Source organism: Lathyrus oleraceus, chromosome 4 (genome assembly GCF_024323335.1).
Source record: "Lathyrus oleraceus cultivar Zhongwan6 chromosome 4, CAAS_Psat_ZW6_1.0, whole genome shotgun sequence".
In the NCBI taxonomy this organism is placed as follows: domain Eukaryota; kingdom Viridiplantae; phylum Streptophyta; class Magnoliopsida; order Fabales; family Fabaceae; genus Lathyrus; species Lathyrus oleraceus.
The window spans coordinates 56439681-56449713 of record NC_066582.1 but is presented as its reverse complement, the minus strand read 5'-3'; positions in this window follow the sequence as shown (position 1 = coordinate 56449713).

The following is a 10033-nucleotide window of genomic DNA, read 5'->3' as shown; positions in this document are numbered from 1 at the left end:
CTTCCCAAGGCCATAACTTGCTCAATTTTTATGAGATGAAAGATTTCCAAGTTGCACAATCAAATTCAATGTGTATACTTCAATGTTTATGTTTGGAATGTAGCTAATTCAACTTTTTTGAGCATGTGATATGAGGCTACATTATAGGTCATTTTTGACCTATACCATTGATCAAGTGATTTTTCCAAACTTCAAAAATGCATAACTCTATCATTTCAAATCCAAATAACATGAAATTGGTGACAATTTTGAAGGTATTTGAGAGAGCTACAACTTTGATGAAGACACTTTTCTCATTTGAAGCTCCCATAAAAAGTTAAGCAAGGTGGAATATTGAGACATATGGCTTGACACTTAGAAAAATTTTGATATGTCAAAATTTTCCAAACTTCCACCTCAAAATTCTCCAAGTTCCAAGCTCCAAATGAAAAAGTGTTCAATATAAAACTTGTTCCTATTAATCTTACCTTTCCAAAGAGCTCAAATTCATTCATTTTGGATAAGAAATGCATAGGTTGCGCATGGCTTAAACAGGCTGATATCGTTTGGCATGGATCCAACTTCAAGCATCAATGTTCAGTTGCCTTGCAATCCAATCAATCTTCAAAGCATCTGATCTTAAATTTGGACCTTCAAACCATCATTCCATGGGCCTATGCGCGCCCATGCAGCATGGCATCATCATTTTACCAAATTTTGAAAATAGAGAGAGTGTGCAAATATCATTTGATTTCCCTATAAATTGAGCTCCATTTGCTCAAAATTAACACACACAAACCCTTCACTCTCATAGGATAACCCTGATAAATTCATTTGAATATGAGCTTGAATCCCCACTATTTTGGAATTCAATTCTCCAGGAGTCCATTGCTTCTAAACCATTCCATTCCTCTCCTGCAAGCAATTGAAGTGAAGCCAAGCACAATTCAGATCAAGATTCATCGTGTTCAAACCTCCATTGAAGGTAATTTGCAGAAATTTTAAACTCTTCGATTTTCTCAATTTATTGCTCAATTCCATTGATTCTTTGGTTGTCTGAAGTCCTACCAATGTAGGCAAGAAGATTGAGTTGCTTTGAGGCCAAATCGAAGCAACTCAGATCATGTACCTCATTTTTCAATTCCACATATCTCTTGATATATTTGGAATTGGAGGAATTGGAGGTCAGATTCGAACTCATTGATGTTTTTTCTTTAAGATCATGTCCCTGTTTTTTATTTTGGTGATGGTTCATCTTGACCATTCCGGTGGAGCTCACCGGGGAAGGTGACCGGAGCTCTGGCTCCGGCGATGAGGTGTCTCACCTCTGAACCATAAGATCCTTATGTCACGTTCTAATCTTGAGCGTTGATGTTGATTACCATTTATGTCACGCGTTTGACTCAAGTATACATGGAGCGCGCGTTTTGGATCATCAGATCTGTCACCTCAATTAATGAGGGAGATCTGATGGTCCACGTATTTTAGAATTTTCTGATTTTTGTTTTAATTGCATTTTCTTCAATAATTCATATTAAATTCAATATTGATTCAAAAAATATGGGACTTTCACCAAAAATCTTCAAATATTTTTCTCTTTCATATTCTGAATTTAAATTAGTTTTTGGATCATTATTAACATTTTTCACGAATTAATTGATTTTGAATTTGTTTTTAATTATTTAAAAATATTTTTAAGAGTCCAAAAATTATGAATTTGTTTCTCCAAGGTCCTTTGACCTTGTTTGACCTATGATAAATCTCATGGTCATTTCTTTGGTGTTTTAATGAGATTTTAGGATTTGGACAAAACATATTTGAATTTAATGCACTATTTTATTATTTTTAATTGAATAAATGTCATTTAAATTGTGTTGACCATTTGTATTGACTTAATTGAGTTTGATTGTTTGTTATTGGGCCTTGGTCAAGGTTGATTTGACTTTGTTAAGTTAATATCATTGGATTTAGGGGATTGATGGAATGTACATTCCATCTCCCAAAATGAATGAATGATATTAATTTGGTAAAAGTTCTCCTTTGACCAATTTGTGATCTCATTCATCCCCTCCCCTCTTCATCTAATTCCCCTTCTTCATTCATTCATTTCCATTTGGCCAATGACATCTCAAAGTCCTAATGCTAGTTGATTGAAAGATTAACATGAGTATGGATGAGATTAGGCCACACCTTTTGCATATTTTGTGTGTGTGGTATGTTTAATGAGCATAGTTCATAATACCATGTCTCCAACATGCATTAACACCAAAAGTCTATTGCTCAACCTCAAATAGTTGTGACTTCTACATAAGTCCAATTACGATTGCTTAACATAACGCTAAATTTTTGACACAAAGGCATAAGCATTCTAGTTTGTGAGATTGTAAGTATCCCCTCTTCCATGGTATTGTGTGGAAACTTGACCTTCATTCCTTCCTTTGTAAGATGTTTTGGTTCAAGGATCCATGCTTGTGGCAAGTGGGTTGACTGTTCTCCAAAGAATGTCTTGAAATCAAAAGCAAAACAAAACTAACAACTAACTTACTAACTATTAACTTTTAACTTCAAGTCTTTACTTTAATGCAATTTACTTTTAGCACTTTATATCATTTGCCATTATACATATCATTCTAATTGTTTATATTAATGTAATTTTCACTTTGTCCATTTGGACCATATTGTGTGATATTATTTTTTTTGTTTGTGTGGTCTTTGACCATTTAATGTACATAATAAAAACAAGAACCCTAAAAAACTTTTGAGTGGACTATTGGCTTGATCTGTGGACCAATTGGACTTAGAACTTAGGCAACCTTCCTAAGCTAGTGGACTTGGCCAATGCCATTTTGTGAAGAACCAAGTGCTTGCAATTTGAATTCATCTGATACATCATTCAAAATCTCTCTAGTTCATCTGCAATATTGATCATTGTTAAGTTGTTATGTTGAACTTGTGACTTGTGGAATTCATCTGATACATAGGCTATTTTGAAGAAGATCATGAAGTGGATAAGCTTGGATGAGTGTCGCATCACGCGAAAAACCGGCGGGAAAACAAGAACAACAGAGCCGTCACCGTGCGTTATTTATCCCAAAAGAGGGAAAGGAAACGCTCAGAGTAAACCTGGGAAAAGACATGGTCTCGCGACCAAAGAGAATGGGATCGGGAGTCGGTTATGCGAAGGGAAGGTATTGGCACCCCTACGCATCCGTCGTACTCGACGGGATCCACGCACAATAGGAAGGAAAAATGGTTGCTAAAACATTGCTCAAAACACACACACTGGCTGAAAGAGACACAAGAAAACAAAAGAGACTGACTCGGCAGAATATCGCATCTTGGGCCTACTTAGTCTATCAGGCATAGACATCAGAGTCAAAGTAGTTCGGACTGGGGAAACGACACATGCTCGCTAGGATATCGCATCCTATGCATACGTATCTCCTTTGGACGAAGGAGAATCAGAGCATTCGTAGCTCGGCTGACACACACACAAACAAACACTGGCAAAGGCAAACGTGGAGCCTGAATGCCAATCACTGGACTTACATCAGCATCCGAACCAAAACACACACAAGAAGGCAAACGTGGAGCCTGAATGCCAATCACTGGGCTTACATCAGCATCCGAACCAAAACACACACTGGGACCCGAATGCCACTCGATGGACTTACATCAGCTTCCAAGCACACAACAAGACAAAACAAAGACACAGGCGCCCGGAGAGATCTGCTCATCTCCTGCCTACGTACCTCATCTGGTATGAGGATCAGGGCGACGTAGTTCCCCTACGGAGGGATACAGGACTAGCCTAACCAGATAACAGAGGGAGACACAACTAGGGAGACTACGACTCGAGCCTAGATGTTATCATGCGAAATCAACCCTAAGTTAAGGTTTCTAGCTAACTGGCACAGGGAGCCAGCCTATCCTAATCATGACTTGCACAGGAAGCAAGCCACACACACACTTAACTTGCACAGGAAGCAAGCCAAGCAAAACCTAACTTGCACAGGAAGCAAGTCTAAACTAACCCTAACTTGCACAGGAAGCAAGTCAAACAAACATACAAGCACAGATAGCACACACTATACACAAGCAAGTGGCTCAAACAAGGGTTAGGTTTTAATCGAGGGGTCATATCAACCTCAACAAACAAACCTCTGGAACCGGGTGAATGTGCTCTTAACCTTGCCATTGAGGGGCTAAGGTGAAGCAGATGAAAGGTGAGTGAAGATAAGACTTCACAGCTCTTATCCCTGGCCTGGGAGAGCTTAAGACAAGAATGTGTGGGTTCAGAAAGTGGGAACCCTTCTACACATTTGATACTGACTCAACTGTACAATTGTACAAGATCTTGGGTTTGTATCTGCAATGCATCAACACAGTGGTGTGAGCAAAGCAGATGACACACAGAATAGCAGGGGATAGGTTGCTTATCCCTTGGGTTCTGCCAATTGCCTCTTCACTTAGGAGGTCTTTGACTCTATACAAGGACAAATTAAACATCCACAAACATTGCCTCTTAAGGAGGACTTCAGACAATTGCCTGGCCAAGTAACAGGCCAGGTCTTCCAGACTACATGAAGATGAGAAATATACCTCAATGCAAATTTCTTATACAAGCAAAGCAAAGCAAAAGTTCACAAGGAACTGAGCAACTAAAAGCACCTGAAATAGTCAAGCAGACATTAGTATACAACTTCAAACAAAGCAAAAAGAAACAGACATCAACAGTTAATCAGAAGCAAATGGATGTGCAAGGCATAAGGCTTAAGGCATGTGAGCCAAGCCACCTACAAAACAACCAAGTTAGACAGTGATATTTAAGCAAGCTCAATCAAAAAGAATTGGTCTCATTGGTCATTTGTTGGTCATCCTGAAAACATGAGCTCAAAGGTGAGTAACAGGACCACTAGGGCAAGCCTAGGGTCAAAAAGGAATGAAAAAGTCAAAACAGCAAAGGGCAAGCATCCAAAATCATGTTCAAACAATTAAGAAACACAACCAATTGGGTTCACATTCATATCAATCATCATCATCATTTCATGAACAAATTAGGTCAAAACATGGCACTTAGAAGCTCATAGAAGTCAACAGCAAGACTTGCATCAAAACCAATCTCAAACATTTCCAAAAATCACCAAATAAATCATGATCAATCACAACCCAGAGAATGGTAAGCATGTCAAATTTCATCTCATTTGGACAAGTGGAAGGTAGTCAATAAAAATCAGAAAGGCAAGGCAATTTTGAACATGCTCAAAGAAGTCAACCAAACATACATCAACTTGAAAAAATCATAAATCAGTGATAGCATATGAGAAATGAATGGGACTAAAACCATGGCAAAGATTAAGATGTCTAGTACTCACATGTAAAATTTCATGTCCATCTAATAAAGTATGAGAATTTCACAAAACAAATGGGAACAAGTGTCACAAAAAGTCAACATAAGACCAAACAGGGGACAAAAATCTCAATCAATTGGAAAATGCCATAAACAAATCCACAAAAAATCACATGTAAACTAGACATACACAAGCTAAATTATGCAAAAATTCAATCCATTTTGAGGTCAAGAAGCATGGCTATGAAAATCAACAAGTTGCACATCAATGGTGTGACACAAATTGTCACACCCTGCTTCAAAAAATCATAACTCAATGACCAGAAATGAGAAATTCATAAACTTTATACCAAAATCACCATGGATGTGTCTAGTTTGTGCACAAAAATTTTCAAAGCCATAGGATAAAGTGTCACTATTTCACAAAGGTTTTGGTAAAAGGTACAAAATATTCATACATGTCACAATCCCTAATGCCAATTAAAAACCAACCATCCAAAAAATCAGCAAAAATCATGATAAAAAAGTAGAGATTCATATGAGTATGATGCAGAAATTTTCATGAAATTTGGATTTGAATTGAAGATGTTATGAATTTTAGAAGATGATGTATCAATTTGGAATAAACATCAAAAACAAACATGGTTTAATGAGTCAAAGTGGTTGACCGGTGGCATTTTTGAAATTATTACTCCAACTAACCAAAACGCATCGTTTAGCACAGGGAAATAGAATGTTTTGATTGGTTGAGGACAATGGAACAGGGCTATGCACATGCAGACGACCAAACACGATTGGGGAGAAAATCTGGAAAATGCTAGGGTTTGCTACAGTGTTTACCATCATCTTCTTCAAAATCGTGAAGAACAAATGTGCCCAGAAATCAACAGCAAGCATACCATTCGAACAAATGAAACAAACACAATCATAATATAACAATCATATGTCCTAGATCGAACAAACAAAGGAGTAACAAGCACAAACATGTTTCATCATCAAACTTAAACATAGCATAACTTTCAAAATAGCCAACTATTTTTAGTGGTTCAAGTTCCAAAATGACCAGCATAAAGAGCTCTACACAAAGCATTGCATGATTTAGAGAAAAGAGCGACTCAAGTTCTTACTTGATTTTGAAGAAATCAACGAAACAGTGTTGTTTGTGCGTTGTAAGCTCAAACAGATGAAGCTTGTGGTTTGAAATGATGAATGGAGAGTGGCTTGTAGCTCAACAACCCTTGGAAATGCTCAAATCGAATTTCACCATTGATGTGTGCTTGGTAAAACAGAACATGAAGATGCTGTTACAGCAGGAAAATGAAGCTTGCCATGGTCTCAAGATTGATGGTAGATGATAAAACAAACAAGATGGCTCGTGGTTCTTTGGAAGTTTTGGCCAGAAAAATGCAAAATGAGAAAATGAGATCTGTTGAGAGAATGAGTTTTCTGTTGGTGATTGATGGCTGCTAGGGTTTGTTTCAGAGATAAAATGATGAATATATACCCTGTTTAATGGTACTGATCAAGGTTCATGAAAATGTGGAATGGAGTTGGTGAAAAGTGTACTTTTTGCCAATTTTCAAGCAAGTTGGGGATGGGTGTGTGTACTGCACGAAAATGGGCCTCTAACAAGTCTCAAATGTCATTTCTGAACATATTCCAATGGCCAAAGTGATTACAAATGGTTATTTTAAAAGGTCAAAATTTTACTTCACTTGAAATTAATTCAAGTAAGTCAAAAAATGCCATTTTGATCTATGATGTTTTGGTGAGTGATGGTTACATTTTTGGAAAGAGGAGGTCAAATGTGACTTGTTGGAAAAAACCCCACCAAATTTGGCCAAATGGTTTGAGAGATATGGCCTTTTGAAGTTCAAAAGTTTCTGAAAATGATTTGATCATAACTTGCCAACCATAGATGGGAATTGAGTGTTCTTGGACTTTTTGGAAATGGGAGAAAAAGATCTTCAACTTTCATGTTGGGAAAAAATTCATTTGAAGCTTGTATCATGATGTAAGTTTGAGGATCAAGACTTTCCATTTTTGGCAGGTTTCAATTACAGGTCCAGTTTCTATTTTTGGAAATTTCTGATCTGGCTTCAAATTCTTCCATGATGGTGTTTGACATGATATATGAGGCCCATTTGGACATGAATAAGCTCTCTCAAACCAAATCCAACCATCAAAACCATAAAATCAGACACAGTTGACCAAGTTTGACTTTTTAGGGTTTCTGGCAAACTGTGCATTGACTGATGACTTCTGAACATCCAATCCTTGACCAAAACACTTCAAAAGGACCCTTAGGTCATGTGAACATGTTGGACCAACCCTAGGGCCTTGTCTCCTTGAGAAATGCACTTGCTTGCTTGACTGACTGATCTCCTGACCAGTTTGACCTAATTCTCTTGATTGGCTTGCACTTGAGGCAAATAGGACAATGCAATGTTATGCAGTGGACCATGTTATGTTATGACCTAATATGAGAATGTATGTACAATGATAGGTGCAAATTTGAGGTGCTACAGCTGCCCCTATTCAATCAGCTGGGAACCCGAATGGATGAGAGCAACGGCTGTCAGACTTTCAGGGTAAACAGGGATTGAATACCAAGAACCGTAGAAATTTGCACTCTGCCGGATATGATACAAGAAGAACCACGTCATTTACTGATGACGCCTGCAATTGACAACTTCAGAAAAGCGAAACCATTTACCGATGGTTAGAAACTGGTAACTTGATATTTACCGATATCAACTGCAGCAAGACCATTTACCGATGGCTGCTGGGAAACAACTTCTGATGTAAAAGGAAACAAAACCATTTACCGATGGTGGTTTCAAAGAAACTTGACATTTACCGATATCAACTTCAACTCGACCATTTACCGATGGCTACTGTAACTGGGGATCCGATATTTACCGATATCGAAGAAAACGGGGCCATTTACCGATGGCGGATAAAACTGGGCATTCAATATTTACCGATATCGAAGCATACGGGGCCATTTACCGATGGCGTCTCCACTTGGGGAGGAACAAAATCTTTGTGGTGTAATCAGACAAGACGTTTACCGACGACTTCTGGGGATCTTGATTTTATCAACAAGGAAACAAAGCATGACCAGACATTTACCGGTGACTGGGATGAGACTCGATGTTTACCGACATCGAAAGATGATGTTTACCGACATCCAAAAATGACCAGACATTTACCGATGACCGGGGAACACTTCACTCAGGGAAAAAACAAGTATTTGCAACTGGAAACCAGATAGGACATTTACCGATGACTCTACTGGGGATCTCTAGCTGGGGATTATCAGACATTTACCGATGACTGCAGAAAAGACTCGATGTTTACCGACATCGAATGATGATGTTTTACCGACATCAAAAAAATGACCAGACATTTACCGATGACTGGGGAGAAAACCCGATGTTTACAGACACCGAAACAATGGCGTTTACCGACACCAAAAATGATGACCAGACATTTATTGATGACTGGGGAGAATAACCGATGTTTACAGACACCGAAACAATGGTGTTTACCGACACCAAACAAAGAAACACACGCGGGTGCTGGCATGAGACTTACCGGTATCACAAGAACAACATCTTAGATATGTCAAGGCAAGGTTGACCACTTGCTGGGGGTCTCACTGGGGAAAAAACAGATTTTCTGTCACCATCGGGTGAGGAAATAAACCTCTGTGGGGATATCAATTCTGAATACTGTCAAAGCCACTGTAGCAGACTTGTTGTGCTGATGTTGAACAAAATGATCCGCCTCTGCCGGGGATATTGTCTGATTGGGTTAACACATGAATGCATATGTTTGAATTTTTCTATGGCGTAATGCTCCATATTGAATGGGAATGCTACGCAGTTTGAGGATGCAATGATTACTAACATGCAACAATGCAAAAATGATGAAAAACTCCGGCTGGGGAGCCAAAAACTGATCGGGTACTCCAACTCTGCGGGGAGACTCTTGCAGGGAGAGCAACGACTTCTCACTCATGTTGGAGAATAGCACTGCTGCTGGGGAAAGGTAAACTCCGCTGGGGATATCCTTCAGTCCACAGATAGGATAAATGCTGGAGATAAATTTCAATGAACCTGCCTCACTCGGGGAGGAAATCGGCAAATACAGGCCTGCTGGGGATAGGCAATCCTTGGATCTGTTGGGGAATAGAAGGCACTATCCACAGACGTCTCCGCATGGGAACATAGCTCTGATAGCTTCCAATCTTGCTTGGGGAAAATATCTGTTGAGGAAACGTCCTCACAGATGCCTACCTAAAAAACAACACAACAAAATGCCCCCAGGGGATACATGGACAAGATACGCTCAAGTGTCCTCAACATTCAAAATGATTTTCAAATGTTTTGTCTTTTTGCACGTTATTGTGTAGCCTTCATGTTTTTATATGCAATGCTTATCAAAAGTTCAGACATTTTTGCAAACAAGACAGTAAAAATAAAAACAGAAGAGCCATTTATCTGAATAACGACTTTTATTGATTGAAAATGTGCCTGAAGAGGCAAATACATTGGGAAGCAATTCCTAGAAAGAGGTAATTGCGCACAAAAGGAAAAATCTATCATAATGGCAATGTGAACACGGCATCCACTATTTCCCAATTCTGTTATAACTCACAGATCATCAGTTTTCCTCCCAACTCCTTGCTTTCTGAGA